At 41.2% G+C, this 17046-nt stretch overlaps 1 protein-coding gene across 4 annotated transcripts in view; it reads right to left on the reverse strand.

Moving 5' to 3' along the window:
* Nucleotides 1-17046, reverse strand: part of LOC124298531 (serine/threonine-protein phosphatase 4 regulatory subunit 1-like) — a 131450-nt gene that overhangs the window by 62799 nt on the left and 51605 nt on the right. Inside the window, exon 2 of one of the 4 annotated variants that reach the window (XM_046750659.1) lies at nt 15966-16475. The exons of 2 other annotated variants lie outside the window; for them this stretch is intronic. The gene's annotated coding sequence lies outside the window, so the exon portion shown is untranslated. Of the gene's footprint in view, nt 1-15965; nt 16478-17046 lie in introns of those variants that run through there. One more of the 4 variants, XM_046750661.1, reaches the window with a different exon arrangement.

The following is a 17046-nucleotide window of genomic DNA, read 5'->3' on the forward strand; positions in this document are numbered from 1 at the left end:
AAAAAGAAATTTCTTTTCACAAGCCGCGTTTTGTAGAAAAATGATTACGAAAGAAAAAAAAAAAAAAAAAAAAGAAGAAGAAAACTCTCGTACCTCGAGCCTTGCAGTGACACAAGTAACGAGATTAAAAAAAAAAAATACGAATACATTTTTGTGAAAAATAAATCTCGAAAAATCGACCCTTGATATCGTGTACGAGGCGTTTGTTATCCCTCAACATCCGATTGTCAGGCAGGGTAGGTACCGTACAAAATTCTTGCGTTTCGCGATTAATCCCCAAGTATTTTGTAAAATTTTTCGAAACGCCGATCGACCGCTCGTATCGCAGTCGCCTACAGACGCGTACACGGTACGATACGTGCGGTAAAGCAAAGTTCTCCCCCCCCCCCGATTTTTTATATTTTTTTATTTCTTTTTTCAAAAATTTTTTTTTTACTTCACGTTCACGGCATTTTCGGTAGCCGTCGTCGCCCTCCGGGGTGTTTCTCACCCCTCTAGAGCTCGCTTCGGGCGCTCCGGGCTCGTCAAGTCGGTGGCCCGTTTCTCGGAAGGACCTCATTTGTTCCCTCCTTGCTATATATCTTTGGGGAAAGGAACGGGGCGGAGGGGGGTGCGAGGAAAGAAGAAGAAGAAGAAGAAGAAGAAGAAGAAGATGAAGATGAAGAGGAAGAAGAATAAGATGAGAAAGAAGAGGAAGAAGTCTTTGCCGTTGTTGTTGCATGCGTCGAAGAAATCTTTCTCTCTCTCTCTCTCTTTCTTTCTCTTTCTATCCTCCTCCGAAATGCACCACAGTCGAGAGGACACGAGTATTTCTGCCGCTGATGCAGTTATATCCTCCTCGTTTTGTCCCCCGTGTGAACCCGCGCGCCATACCGAGTCGTATTTATAGACATAGTATAACTAGACTGGCAGAAAAAAAAGTCGAACATGTTATTGTTGTTTTTTTTTCCCCCTTATTTTCAAAGTCACACGTTTAATAATTGTATAGAATATGAAATCAGACGCCCGTTATAATTTTTATCCCTTAATATTAATATATAGCGGTTCCCGAACGGAATTTTTCATTCAATTAACAGGAGAAAATAATTTTATACTTGTTTTGCAATTTTTGTAGCTCGGCAACGAGGCGATTTACGCCAATGTCCGATATATATTATTGTAGGGAGTTTTAACGCGCTCCACGTAAGAAAGTGTCGTATAATTTTTTTTTTCGACAGCTAAAACTCTTTAAAAAGTTTTGTCAAGGTATCGAGTTGAAATCTTGTAAAAAAAATTACGATTATTTTTTGTCAAGCGTTTCAACCGCCATAAAATCACATCATTGAATCAATTGTCAACTTGGACAAATTACAATACAATGCAGAGTTTCTTTTTTTTTTTTTAAATCGCACATTCAACGATTCGCAAAAATATTTCACCGCTCCGTACATATAACAGTGATTATTTTGCGCGCTTGTTTTACACGTAATAAGGATTATAAATTATATGATAAAATAAGAAAAGAATAATTTATTATAATTTGAAACTCCATCCGGAGATCGCAGCTAATGTTATATATGTATATCACTGTATAAAAAGCGATAAAGTTTTTCTTCATCTCTTGACAAAATTAACTCGTGCAAAATTTCGAGTGCCTGTTGGTTGGTTGGTTGGTTGATTGATTGTAATAAAAAACGAGCGGGAAAATCTCGCGGTCATTTCTCACGGGGTACTTACCGACCGTGCAAAGTTGCGGATTTAACGGACGAAAGTAGAAGGAGCAGGAGGAGGAGGAGGAGAAGAAGAAGAAGAAGAAGACCAAGAGACGAGGAATAAGAATAAAAATGATGATAATAAGGGGAGGGGAGGAAAGAGTTGGTATTCGCGCGTAGAGAAAACCGCAAGCATCCGAGTCGCGTTTACACGTGTATAACGTAGACGCGTGCAAGCGAGAAAACCGAATCGTAGGACGAGGAGAACGAACAGGGAGGATACGAACGACGTATGCATGTGCGAGGGTGTTGGCCGAGCGAGCTGAGGCAGGTAGGCAGGTACAACGCGTTGCGGGAGAAGAGAGAAGGAGATGAGATGAGACGAGACGAGATGAGGAGGAGGAGGAGGAGGAGGAGGAGGGGAAGGAGGAGGGGGAGGAGGAGGGGGAGGAGGAGGGGGAGGAGGAGGGGGAGGAGGAGGAGGAGGAGGAGGAGGAGGAGGAGGAGGATGGAGAGGAGAGGAGGTTGTGCCGCTCGTTTCAAAGAACTGCAGGGAGCGAAGTAAACAAAATGTTTGCGCGTATGCGTGCGGCAGCATCAGAGCGCGTCTCTTCTCACAAGTCGCTGCTGCAAACACACGAGCAAACTTCTACCTACTGTACACACGTAATACATATCTATATATATATATATATATACACACACACACACACATGTATATACAGAGTATACGCACGGCAGACCCTCTTACGCATTGCGGTGCAGCAGCAGCAGCAGCATCGCGTCGTGTTTGTCCGTGGCGCAAAAATGCGGTCAATACGAATCGACGATGAAACAAAGCGCGAAGAGTAAGAAAAAAAAAAAAAAAAAAAACAAAAAAAAACCCGAGCACGATGGAGGGTGGGGGGGGGGGGGGGGGGGGGAGAAAGTGAGGAAGGAGAGGGGAAAGAAAAAAACGAGCAACAAAACGAAACGAAAAAGAGAGGAGAAGAAATAAAAAATAAAATGAAAAGAAAAAACAAACCAGACCAGCCAGGAATGATAAAAATTCGTCTGCAGGGGCCAAAGGCTGCGGTATTATACGTATATATGTGTATTATACATATACGCATACACATGTACCTTTATATCCGAGCCCGTGCCGGTCATGCACCTTTTTCGAACTGAGAGGACACATAAACATGTTTCTAAAACGTTTTCCGATCATTTTTCGTTAAATTTCTTTTTTCTTCGTTTATATAATATTTTATATAATTGTCTTCTTCGCTTCTCACGCTCTTTTTTGTATATCGGGTATATATATATTCGTAGAAGACGGAGAAAAAAGAAAAAATGTCCTCGTTATACAATTATATTTGAAATGAAATATGTTATGTCCCGTTTTCACGGCAAGGTTTCGACAGATTTTCGCGTTACGTTTCCTATGTTTTCAAATCAACCTCCGAACTTTGAGCAGATTAATTTTCGCAATTTTCCATCACGTATGAATCTAGACTCGACTGATTGGATACTTTCTAACTCAAAACCGATTCGATTTTTTCGGGTATTGGCAAAAATACAACTTTTTTCTTTTCTCCGACAGGTAAACTCGAAAACGAACAGACGGATTCGTATGAAATTTAGTCTATCGATTAACAGGCTTCGTTCAATTCTAAAACTGTTTAGATATTTAACGAATCTTGTTTGTTTGTTTGTTTGTTTGTTTCTTTTCCAGAGAAGTATCCACTAGATCCGCATTACGGCGAATAATACCGAACGAAACAGGTTTGACGGACGTCTCATCGTCCCGACGACACGTCCGACGTCCGAATAAAATCAAACCCACTATACCCCGGAGGCTGCGAATTAGTATTTCTCGCTAATGACGCTCGCGGCATCCCCGTTTCGTTGCGTGAAACAGAATTGGAATGAATTTCCCCAATGCGTATTCGAAACGATGACCGCTTAGCGTCTTCGGGAGTAGATACACGCGCGTAACAACGTCGCGTTTAAAGTACCTGTACAAAGGAAACTAGGCACTCTGTGTCCGATTTTCACTCCAACATCCCCACAACTGAGTAGGTATAATAATTCGATGAGCGCGAAGATCTGCGGGACTCGATAAGAAGAAGAAGAATAAGAAGAAGAAGATGAAGAAGAAGAAGAGGAGGAGGAGGAGAAGGAGGAGGAAGGCGCGGTGCCGGTGGCGCCGCTGTCTGACGGAAGGGACACCTCCTGCCCTTTTCCCTCGCCTCCTACAGCCTCGAGTCCTCCGAGGAAGGCAGACGGGACGAGGGAGGGAAGGGAAGAGAAGAGGACACTCGTGGAATGCGGCCGCGGCCCCTGCACCGTGTAGGTTATACCTACGTATAGGTATACCTCCGTGTATATACGTATATATATATATGTGTTCCCTCGTCCCTTTATTCCTCCCCGCGCCTCGCCTTATTTCTCTTTCTCCGTCTTTAACCCCGCGCTCGCAAGGTGGACGTTGTGTGTCGCCTCTACAAGGATATCGTACCAACACGCGGGCGCGTGTGCATTATATATTTATGTGGAACACGGCGCGTCCGTAGAGAGAAGCCGAGCCAATGACCATCGGCCAAGGTGTGTCTACTTTGACCGCGTATCCGTGTGTCAACGCGCGTACGTATGCACGCGTGTGAAGTTAGCCAGAGAACGAAGGGAACACGAGCCACCGGCGGCGTTGGAACAACGCGGGGGATCCGTCGAGTGTAGTCGGGGTCGTCGTCGTCGTTCGATCAAAACCCCCGCAGGCAGCATCGAATCACAAACGTTCGAAACTTGCTACATATATACATACACATATATGCATACATCCAGGGAATGAATTAAATTCCCGATCATTTTCAACAAAACTTCCTCCTCACGGTTAATTGTAACAAAGATCGAGTTGCGCGTTATAAAAATCTGCAAACCCTAACCTGCGTTTTACACCTGATTCGCGTAAGTAAATAAGCGCGTATCACATTTATGCTCGAATCGTCAAATAACGATCGTTCGTTTTCTTCTTCTTTTTCTTCCCCGACTCCTTGCCGAGTGACACACGTGGCAAATATACCGACAAACATTCGCACTCGTACGACGCGTATAACAACGACCAACATCGATAGTAATAATATCAATAATAACAGGAAAGAACAACAACGACGCGAGAAAATAACACCGCGTCAGGGTTACGCGCACGATAATTAACACCAAGGGTATAAAACTTGACGAGGCTGCGGATTAATGTTGTACAAACAAACAGGGACGATAAAAAAAAATAAATAAAAATAAAAATAAAATATAAAAAATAACAAGAAGAAGAAGAATATCACAAGTTCACGAGGGTGGTCTCTCCTCTTGCCGAAGATTCCGGCGTACATCCATACACACACATATATATATCCACACGCACACGAGCCATACAACTATAATATAATCCGTCGTCCCTATTCTCGTTTGCGCGTCGCCTCCCTGCACCTCTCTCTCGCTCTCTCTCTCTCACACTCTCTTAATTCCTCCTTCTCTTTTACTTCCACCGCCGCGATACTCGCGAGAGCGGGCAGGCCAGGCACAGCATCGTCTCTCGGGCGGTCCACGGGCAGAAGCGGCGAGCGTCTTGTGCAGGAGCAGGAGCGGGAGCTCACAACCGGGGACCGCGGCGGCGGCGGCGGCGGCATCTTCGCCCTCCCCCCTCCCCCACCGCCGACTTCCCTACACACCCGAGATACGAGATCCAACATCGAGCGGCGGTGGCTGTGGCGGGGGTGGGGGGAGAGACCGCGGCGTGGGAACCAGGGAAAGCGTTTCCCGCATACCTCTGCGTCCCCCCACCCCCCCCTCCCCCGCGCCCCCACCACCGCCGGGGACAACGGCAAACCTCCCTCCCTCCCTCCCTCGTACTACGCGCCATCCTTACACTCTCTCTCACTCTCTCTCTCTCACACAATCAGCTAGCTTCGCCTTCCCGCTCTTGCGCCACCACCTCTGCTAGTCGTTGTCCTGGTCCTCGTGTCCTCCGTCGGTCGGTGCGGCAAGGACCTTCTCGTCTAGGCGCAGCTTCCTAGTTTCAAACCACGCTTATACGCGCCATGCGGAAATCGTCGTCGTCGTCGTACGAGACGACGAGGAGAAGAGATGATCCTCTTAGCTGTTGCACGTAAGCGTACGTACCACGCATACGTCGTAACTTTCGAATTATTATCATTGCTGTAATAGTATCTCTGACATGCTCCTCTCTGCTCTTTCCTCTCTTCCATCTTCATACGTTCACCTGCGGCACGGCATCATCGTCTACGTACGAGGTATCTTGTAGCGTAGTTACGTGTACATGATGTGTAATGTGTATGTTTTGCGCGATGCCTGCGTTAGACCTTTCTCCTTTTGTGCGTGTACGCACACCCACACACACACACGCATATGTTGCGTTTCTGCCGCTTGTTTATTTACTGATACGGTGAGATTTCGATGAAATTATTTGTCATGGTAAAAGAAAGCTTCGCTAAGCTCCTGCCGCAATCACGTCCGAACCTTAATATTCATCGTTTAAACGCGCCTTGTTAATTATTTTCTTTCTAATCCAGAGACGTGTAAAAAGCCGGAGACGATCGGCTTATGTTCAATGTTATTTCCATAGGTGTATAATATAACAATTGCATATTGGACGTTATACCCCGAACAACACTCACACCAACAAAAGATCGATGAAAAAACAAAACACCTCGGTATAGTATAATTATTGTTTATACATATAAAAAAATTAAATAAAATAAAACAAAAAGAAATCTGTTACATACTGCAAAATGCTGTGAAAACTTGTGAACAATTTTTATACGTGTGAAAAATTAATTCCAGGTTCGATTGAGGAACGATTTGTTTAGCATTCAAAAATTTCATTCCCCGAATTAATCGCGATACAAAAGACCGTATAAAGGAGAAAAACTTTCAAAGTTCGATAGCCCGCAGCGGCATGTTTGTTCGATCGTTGGCCAGAGGGTTAATAATCACAGCATGCGGCGAGAATCGGTAGGGGAAACGGAAACCGAAATCAGTTATTACATGCGTATGTTGTAGGACTCGAGTGGGGTTGTCTGTTTTTTGTTTGGTACGTATCGCCGAGCGGTGGTTCCTAAGGGATCACGAGTGGAGCTCGTTGTGCCCTGCGCAAAGCAGAACCACCTTCTTCTTCTTCTTGAGAAAACGAGGGCCTTGAATTTACGAGGAAGCTGGCCGAGCTTTTTTGTTAAGGAGGAAGGGGGGGTTAGGTTTTTGTTTTCCTTTCATTTTTTTTTTACACAATATTTAAACTCCCGGAGCAATTCGAGTTTGAGGGCTTGATTACGTATAGTTTCAAGAAAATTTTGCAATTTTTTCATTGATACTAATAACAAAATGGCGGATCTCTAAGCCGAAAAGGTGTCTTTGACTCGAACAAAAAATTTGTCCACGGGAATTTCGAGGCGATTAGGCTTGCAAAAAGGGAATCGGTCGATTCAAATTCTATCGTTTCAACCTCAGCTACGTTTGGATACCATTACGAACAGATGCTCATATTGCGACCTTTGAAACGTCCGGTAGAGTAAAGTCGATAAGACGAATAGGCGCCGATCGCGTCGTCGGAATTGACCGTGCGGAGGTAAAGTGTGTAACTCCCGTATGATCGAGATTCCCTAGGGAAGAACCGGGGAAAAGAAGATTACACCCCCCAATCGGGATTAGTTAAGGCTTCCACGGTATTCTAGCAGCAATGCGTTTCTCAATGAGCGCTGCGGTTCGACGGTCGTAAAGGATTGCTCGAGTATCGGTTGCAGGAATTTTTCATCAAAAACGAGACGCGCAGATTGATATTTTTAATGTGCTCGATGAGAAGTCGGGATTGAAAAGTAAAATGGTTGCGATTCACGAAAGTCGCGATATATCGAAGTTTTAGACACATTGAAATGGCTCTTCGCGAATAAAGAATTTCGTATTGTTAGAAAAGTTGGCGTTACATCAGTTTGTGAAATATAAGAATTTCGAATACGGTTCTGAAATGCCGTGAGTTATTTTTTTTATTTTATTTATTTTTTTTTTTTACATTTTGCTCGCACTTCGACATTCCGACTAATTTCCGTACCTGTTGATGGAAATTCTTGGTCTTGGATTCTCGCGTTTCTGAAAAATTAATACCTTGGCCGTTTGACTTTTACCCGGAGAAATCAGAGTGGGAGGATTTGTGAGAATTTGAGTGTAAACAAAACGAAATACAGCAAATATCCTTGTCAAGTCGGGTCGAAGTTCCGAATTTGAAAAGTTCCGGAAGCGCCTAATTCCGAATTACATGTTTGGTGTGTGAAACTGGAAGTGTAGAAATTAAACTTTTGAAACAAAAAAGTTTCTAATGGTCGGAAAACCGTTGGCTCAAACTTCCAAAATGCAAGATTTCGAAAAATAAAGTTTCGACAGAGTAAAATTCCAAAAATTATAATATACTGACACAGCGTAGTTTACTCGACGAGTGGGTATAAAAAATAAGAAGAAAAACAAAGAAAGATCAAAGTGGTGAAATTTCATCAAGCCATAAATTCATGAAACCAAAAAACTTGGATCATTCGAAATTTCGATATTACAGATCGCGAAATTTTCGCATTTTCGGAACTTTGACTCGTCGGATTTAACCCCTTTCGGTACATTTTGACCGTCGGTTTTCGAACGGTTCGAAACTCTCAACATTTCGATCAAATTTCAATAATTTCTCCCCTCAAGTTTCGCCGTATAAAAATTCGCAACTCCTCGTTCTCGAAGCATTTCAAATTGGTAATTTCAACCGCGCCCAACAAAGTCCCGAAAGTCGCACTTGAACACTGCGAATAATTTCAAACACCGCGACAACAAAGTGCAAAGAAATCAGATCGGCCAGAGGTACGAAAAAATCGGCAAACGATCGAACGATCGATACGCGAGATCGCCTTTAATTTCCCGCAAGTAAAGTAATCAATGTACATAAATTGGTTGACGAGCTAGTCTGCAGATTGGTTTTGGCCACTTGGATTCCCGATTGTCCAGACACGCCTCCGGCGTACTGAAATTTCATTTTGTCGAGCAATTTCACGTCGGCGTCATCTCCCCCGCAGTGCGCACCGGGATGACAGGGACGCCGATCTTCCCGATTCGCACCCCAGCAGCTCGTCCGACGACGACGACGACGACTCCGCCTCTTTACTTTCTTCCCCGGCGGAGGGAAAAAGGACGACGCCCCCGAGTATTCCTAAACCTCGTTATCGCCCGATTTCTACATGGTATTGACTTCGCAGTTATACATCATCCGGCCAAGTTCGTCGACTTTCCGCACAACGCACGGGCGGGTGAAAAAGATGCCTGTCGAAAGCGGATCTCTTAATATTAATATTCAGAGTTCGCTCGTCGAGAATTTCTATTTTCCATTTAAACGGCGGAGGAAATGTTTTTTTTTTTTTTTTTTGTTTTTTCGAATTTTGTAGCTCGCAAGCCAATGAATAAAACCAAATGACTCGTACGTACTTTTATAAGAAATTGAACACTCTACAAAAAGTGTCTCCCATCACTTTTTGATAAATCGACTCCTTCCAGAGTTATTCAAGCTCAAAGTTCAATTTACGGTAAAGTCGACTATTTTTTTTTTTTTTAGTTCGGAGCAAAATGTTGCAACTTGTTAGTAAATATCATCAAATATTTCTTGAAAATTCTATAGTTTGGGATTTTCTGTGAGGAAAGAAGTCAGTTAACAATTTTTAATTTGTAAAGCTCTACTCTCAATGATAAATAACCTCACTGAGATCAATTCTACTTTCAATGGTAAATTCGTTTTCAAACATTGTAGTTTTAAATTTTCCGTTCCATATCTTGAGAAACAAATTTTTTAATTGCATTGAAATTGGTTTGTGAGCTACAAAATTCTGAAAAAAAAAAAAATTCCTATGCTATTCAGATGGATAATAGAAATCTGCCATAAGCCAGCTCTAAATATTAATATTAAGAGCTCCGCTTTTGACGGGCATGTTTTGTAACCCCCTAGAATTTTGAAAAAAAAAAAAAAAAATAATGGTCAATTTTTCAAACCAGTCTAAAACCAATAAAAAATACACAAAGAATGTACGATTATAAGCATGAAAAAATAAAAATGTTCCAACTGTTCGACTAAGATTTTTAGATTGAATTAACCATTTTTTAGTGTACGACCAAGTGAAAATATAAAGTGAAAATTAAAAATTAAATGTTGACGAGACAATTCAGACGTTAAAATTAAAAAAATTTCTGTGCCACATTCACTAACAGAAATGTAACAAAATAACACAAATTATAAAGTGAATCTTCCAGGGCATGAAGTTTAGTTATATTTTCCCAACAATGTAGCTATGAAAATTGATTACGAAAAATTCACAGCGACTGTCTCTTAATATTTATAACATATATAGGTAATAAATACTATAAGCGCAAAATACACGCGGCGTTTGCTATACAAACTATTCGATAGGTAATCACAATCATTCGCGCGTATAAAAATATCGCTGTTTGAAACCGCGATCGAGAAAAGAAAAAGGAAAAAAAAAGTAAAAAAGGAAAAGAAAAACAAATCAAGAAAAATATTTCTGTTAATATTTTCTTTGCCGCTCTCCTCTCGCAAATATTCTACGTCTGTCCGTAATCGACGCAACGGAGACAAACGGAAGCCGAAAAGTTTCGGGCACGGATTCCCGCGTACCTTACATATGTATAAATATATAACGAAGTAACGAAATATCTTCAGCGAGGACTCGACTTGCGAAGCTATATACACACACACACACACAGACGACCGAGTTTGTAGGTGTGGGTACAGGTATAGGTATACCACACGACGATGCCTGCAGATAGCGAAGAGGCGAAATGCGCGATCCGCCATTGATACGGCGCCGATCCCACAGCAGCAGAGCTCTCTGAGCTTTTACTCGCGATGCGGCCTGTCGTTGAGTTTCAATCCCGGTCGCGATTCCTCGGCTTTCAAAAAGCTTCGACCGCAAATTCCGACGCACCCTCTAGCCGTTAGATTGAAATAACGTCAGGAGAAATAACGGTGAAAAAGCGAGCAGTTAGCAATAAAACTGCGAAATCGCGAGTCCAATTTATTTTCACATTATTTACATCGTACCGAAATTTTCGAAAATGAAATTGCACATTTTGCAATAAAGTTGTGTTACGTATACGTAACGGGTCAATAGAATACATACATATATATATATTTTTTTTTAAACAGACGTAATTATAAAAACTGTTGTTTCATATTTTCAAACTACAAACGATTAATATAAGGAATAAAAAATTCTCTTCGGTAGCTTATTAATGTTGTTGCTGCAGCGAAATAAATCGATGGGACGAATCCGGTGTTGATGTTATTTTTTTTTTTTATTCTTCTAATATTCGTGCAATATGGAATTGAAATGAAAGATTAATTGATATTTTAATACCCGTATGAACGATATTCGATCGCTGGCGTTTACGGGCGACATTTGAACCAACAAATTCCTCACTGTTGTAAATGTTAAACCGATTGTCGCATGTATATAGGATTTTTCTTCGATGTAAATATATTAGAGTACGTAGGTACAGGTCCTTGTTCGGGACTCGGATAAATTTTTTGTCAGATACCCGCAAAATCAGCACCGAATAATTCGAAATAAATTCCCTAATTTTTACAGAATAATTAGGTATCTCAACTTAACTTAAATACACGTGTTTCGGTCTCGTTACATATTCACGGTATAATATTTTATCGAAAAAGTAATGATGTATTTTTTTTTTTTTTTTTTTTTCAATCTGTAACCGCGAGATTTCAATGGGCGTAAAAAAATTCCCATCGTCATCACACCAGGCGATCTACACGGAGAAAAAGAAAAATCTGAGAAAAATTACCGTGCTGCATCGGAAAAATGCGTCGTCACGTTTTAAATTTTGCGCTACCGAGATACATAGTTTCTAAGCGAGGCAGTAATTTTTTTTCATAAAAACCCATAATTTTTGTAACATGCATCAATAAAAACTGCAGTTAGGTGTCTTTTACATCACGATTAGTAACAGCAGGGTAATTTTTCTCACATTTTTCTCTCCGTGTAGACGAATTGAAAACCCTGCGAACGAATGAAATAAAGAGAGAAAAAATAAAAAAAAAGGCTCAGATTCAGAGCGAGTGGATTTCTTATCGTATTCCGCAATGCAGTGAAAGCGAATTTCGACGAGTTTGCAAAGTTTGTTTTCATAAAACAAAAAAAAATAAATAAATAAAACGCGTCAAAGCCCGCAGGTTTGTTTATACCTAAGCTGCGTGAGAATCGATGTGCTTGCTGGGGGGAGGGGGGCAAAAAGGCAAGGGTGGATATATAACGATTGGTGACCGAAGTTCGAGGGATGGTGCCAGGCACGCGTGATCGACCTACAGGACGCACGCTGCACGCACGCGTTATTATTATGGAAAACCGTCAGGTATTGAGTACAACATAATACACCGCTAACGATAAGAGAAATTTAATTTAATTTAATTTATAAGTGAATTTAAAATACGGAAATTTAAAAATATCACCGAGAGTATAAAAGAGCAGACTTCTTTGCTGGAAACTTACGAATTAAACGGGAGTTTAACTCTCAAGTAAAACTACAAACACGAGTTGAAGAAAAAACCTGACGCGATGTAACTTTTTCAGTATATCTTTCCCGGTTTTCAGTGAGTGAATATCTGTAAGAAACGATATAAAGAAAAAAAAAAAAAAAAAAAGGCTGTGCAGTTTTTTGGTCGCATACCCGTGTAATTGACTAATCTCACTTGTTTATCGCGAACGTATGAAACTGTAACCACAATTTCACCTGCGATAATAATTACAGGATATATTATATCCCGCGCACCGCACACCGCAGGTGGCTGTACAACAGACAGAGCCGTAGAAATTAGAATCACCTGTCGAGCCGTGTTATGAAATCAACAAACTCGACCGCATATCACGTCGTTGTCGACTGCAGCGACTTGGCCGGAAGAAATTTTCTCTTCTTTTTTTGTTCTCGTTTTTCTCTGCTTTTCCGACAGACTCAATTCATTTATACGATATAAGACGTATTCTATGTACAGAAAATTATTCCAAGGAGACGTTGCGATATATTTCGTTGCATTCGGTAAAATTAATCGAGCAAGTTTTAAGGGAAGTGTAATTACGTCGAGAGAAAAAAAAAAAGGCCTTAAGGATACGTACGAGGTGTGTACGTAAAGCTAAAGAAGAAACGCGAGGATCCAGGAGTTTCGCTTCGACATGTGGCAAGCGTGATGGTGTTGATGATGCCTGACGACGGTGTAGATAAAAAATATAATCATTTTTAGCCGCATCGAGGAATAAATAACCATCTGCATGTATAAATTTCGGGCCCCGTACAACCGATCGACACACGTTGAGAAAGGCGACACTCGGCCAGATGTCATATAATACCTCTCTCTATATATATATATATATCGAGCAGCTCCCGAGAGGGGGGAGGGATTTTATATTACTACCTTTTTTAAATATATAATATATATTTAAAAAAATATTGTATACAAATTTATACATCCAAATACGTTATTTACAAGGAAAAATCGAAAATTCTATTTTCCGACCTCTCAAAACGTTTTTGACGGATCGATTTGAGTTCGATCTGTTGGGACAAAAAAGATTAAAGGAGTAGTGAAAAAAAGAAAGAGCCACCCTAACGTACGAATGTATATTAGACGTAATAGCTGCGGCGTGATACAATTTAGGTACAAGGTACTTGGTAGTATCGTAAGCATCGATTTCGTCCACATCGTCCAAGCTATCAATCTCTATTACTGTCCAGTTTCCGACACAGCACACGCCCATTTCTCTCTCACGCCTTTCGATCTTTCTCTACTTATCTTCCACACATCGCGCCTCGCCTACACGTAAGAGACGGATCAACGTTATTACACACGGCGTGTAAACTTTCATAATAATGACCGCCGATTAACCCACACCTCCGGCACACCTGCATTTCGTTTCCGTATATATAAATAATTTCGATACGTATGGGGGGAAAATTGCAATTCGTAACAAGGGTCAAAATATTGTTCATTGTGTAATATTCACGATAGTTGTTACGTCTTAACGTCGTTTTACATGGCTGATACACGCGTATGAAAGAAAAATTTTTACACTCGGTCTTCTTCCAATTCTTCCTTTCTTTTTTGACAAAGAGAGTATATCACCGTGCACGGAGCCGGTAACACGCGTTTCATTGATTACAGTTATACGTTACATTATTGTATAACCGAAACATTCACAAACAGGGACGTAAGTAATGAGAGATACGGAGAGAGAAGTAGAGGAGATGAAAAAAAATGAAACAAGATGACAAAAAAAAAAAAAATAATGATAGATATTCACGCGTATATTATATATGTACGCAGTACACGGGGGCCACGATACAAAAACGAAAGGAAAGATGAAGAATATAGAAAGAAGGAAGAGAGAAAACCTATAAAACGTTTCAATAGCGTTTGCCGCGCGACGATTACGTCAAAAATCCGATATACGTGTATGCAGACACAAACCCAGCGATTTAATGTAGCAGCGGGGTGTGTGAGGGTGTACAGCGTACGTATACGTATATCGTACATCTTCGTCATTGCGCGGCATTATCGTTATCCCCGAATTTTGTCTCCTTTCGTCTCGTCTTCTTGTCATCCTGCAGTGTCAGTCCGTCCATTGATAGTAACTTGTTAAGCTGCGTGTATCGCTTGGATCGTCGATGCTTCTACGTGAGCTGCTTTCTTCCTCTTCCTCTTCCTCTTCCTCCTTCTCGCTCTCTCTCTCTCGCTCTCGCATACCGCATCGGTAGTCGAGTTGAACAAACATAGACGAAGACGCCTCGTTGCCGCTGCACCGCAAACAGCCTGCTGTACATGCCTGCAGCAGGCCCTCCTCCCCTCCCACCCCCCCCCCCCCCTCCCGCCCTTGCCCTTCGCCGACCGTTACACGCATGCACAGATAGACATCCGACAGTGACGTACGTACGTCGTATATACGCAACAACAGCCCTTCCGTGCACAGCGAGTAGTCTCGGTTTTATCAATGAACCAGGGAAAGGCGCGACACGATGCTATGTATATGTACTACTATGTAATAAAGAGTGAAATAGCTAACGATCGAGAATGGTTTAATGCGCGTGCGTTGAAAATTCAAGAGCGATAGCAACGTTCTTTTGTCAGGGCGACCAACATACGTGAATTCGGATCGGAGGTCGCGCCGCGGTTCACGTAACCTCAAAAATGTTGGCTGCCCTGACGAAACGACGCGTTGCATCCGGCACTCTAATTTTCAACGCATGCGCATTGAACCATTCGGTCGTTAGAAATTCACTCTGCATCACGTTCGTATATATATATATATGTACAGGTCTGCAGGAAGTAGAATAAAGTTATTAATATAACGTTAACGTAACGAAACATCGTGGAAAAAAAAATCGTAGTTTTGCAATTTTCAAACGACGTTCCAAGAAGTATAACTTTTCAAAATCTAAGCATGTTTTCTTTGTTATTATTTATTATCTGAATTTCAGAGAATCCTAAGGAGTTCCAAGTGACGATTTTTTATGAACATCCATCGTTAAACTAACGTTCCTAACTTCAACTTTATGGTCTAGAAACTATGGTGGTGTTGGTGGTGGTGGGGGAGTGTATACCGCTTAACGTCTCTACAGTAAAATGCATAAATTCCTTAACCCTCCGGCTAACTTGTTTTCTATTTGAAAAAAAGAAAAATGCGACATCGATTCTGTATACGAGTTTAATAACAACGCATCCCATTTTCTCACGTCAGCCGCATCTCCAGTCGTTGTCGGATAAATAATTCGTACAGAATCAAAGTAGTATTTCTTTTTTCAGACCGAGAACAAGTTAACCCAAGTTTTAAGGCATTCATTCCCTTAAACGTGCAAAAAGAAGAAGGCGAGGTGAAATTTTTGTCAATTTTTAAGCTATAAATGATGATAAATTGTCGCAATCAGGAATCCGAACTCATTTTTAGAAATTTTACAAATCTGTTATGTGTGAAATTTGAAATATTCCTTACAACAATGTATAATACAAAAGACAAATAGATAATGTAGAAACAGGAGTATGAAAAAAGAAGTATATGGTTGTCGAAAGTCTATAAATTCTCACGAGGGGAAAAAAAAAGAAACAGAAGAAACGAACATTGTTTACATTACACTTCATTTTTAGATGTTACGACGAAGAAATAAACTTGACGCAATTCTTACCATGATTATTATTTTGCACCGATGATCTTCAAACCGCTCTCTATCATCCATTTTGCTGTAGATGATACCAGTTTGCCTGTATAAGCGGTGAACAATGTCACACGATGCACTCATTTTATCGTAACCGTCGTCGACGATTTCTAGTTTCATAATTTTTCTGTTTTTGTTTTTATTTCCTGCCATTCGTAATTACTTTGAGATGCAGTTTTTTATTCGCACTGTACGATTAAATATATTAAAAACTTTTTTTTTTACGTAAATTCTACAACGGCACTGAATTAATAATTTTAAACGTATATAAATATATTCGCCGGCGAATAACCGCCGTTTTAATTAAACAAGTGCAATAATTACCCTACACAAGTACAACCTTTCAAACAATCGCAGGGGTAAAGTTTTTCATTTTCGTCTTCTTATCCACATTTTATTGTTTTTTCCATTTTTATTTTCATCATCGTTCATCATTATTCTACATTCAACGTTTGTCATCGTTTACAGTTTGCTTCTGATCTACAATTTCTGTGTAATAATATCACACCGCGGAGATTCGTGAAAAAAAAAGAGAAAAGAGGGAAAAAAAAAAATCGAACACACTCAAGTTAAGAAACACGCGGGCATTTTATTCGCCGACCGCACACCGATTTCAGGCATAATGCGCACACCTGCGCGAGTAAATTACACTTCCGTACGAATACGGCAACACGGCGTACGTAAAAATTCACAGATGCAAGTGGCGTCGCACGCATACATACGCACATGCATACGTGCGTGTACGAATTGGTACACGCTAGGATCATCAACTCGTAGGAAACGGCGTGACTACAGCCCGCGCGCGACGGCATATCTCGTGTATTTTCTTTAAGGCCGCCATTTTGGTATCAACGCCGCGCCACGCGCCATTCGTTTGTTTCGCGCTCTACCCACGCGGCGCGTCTCTCACGTATCTATATATATATATATACACACACACACACACACGCGCGCGCGTAGATGTATACCAATATATTATCATTATTATTACACTAAACCCTATATACTATATAACCCTATATATATATATGTATATAACGAGATATTTTTG

Source organism: Neodiprion virginianus, chromosome 2 (assembly GCF_021901495.1).
Source record: "Neodiprion virginianus isolate iyNeoVirg1 chromosome 2, iyNeoVirg1.1, whole genome shotgun sequence".
NCBI classification, from domain to species: Eukaryota; Metazoa; Arthropoda; class Insecta; order Hymenoptera; family Diprionidae; genus Neodiprion; species Neodiprion virginianus.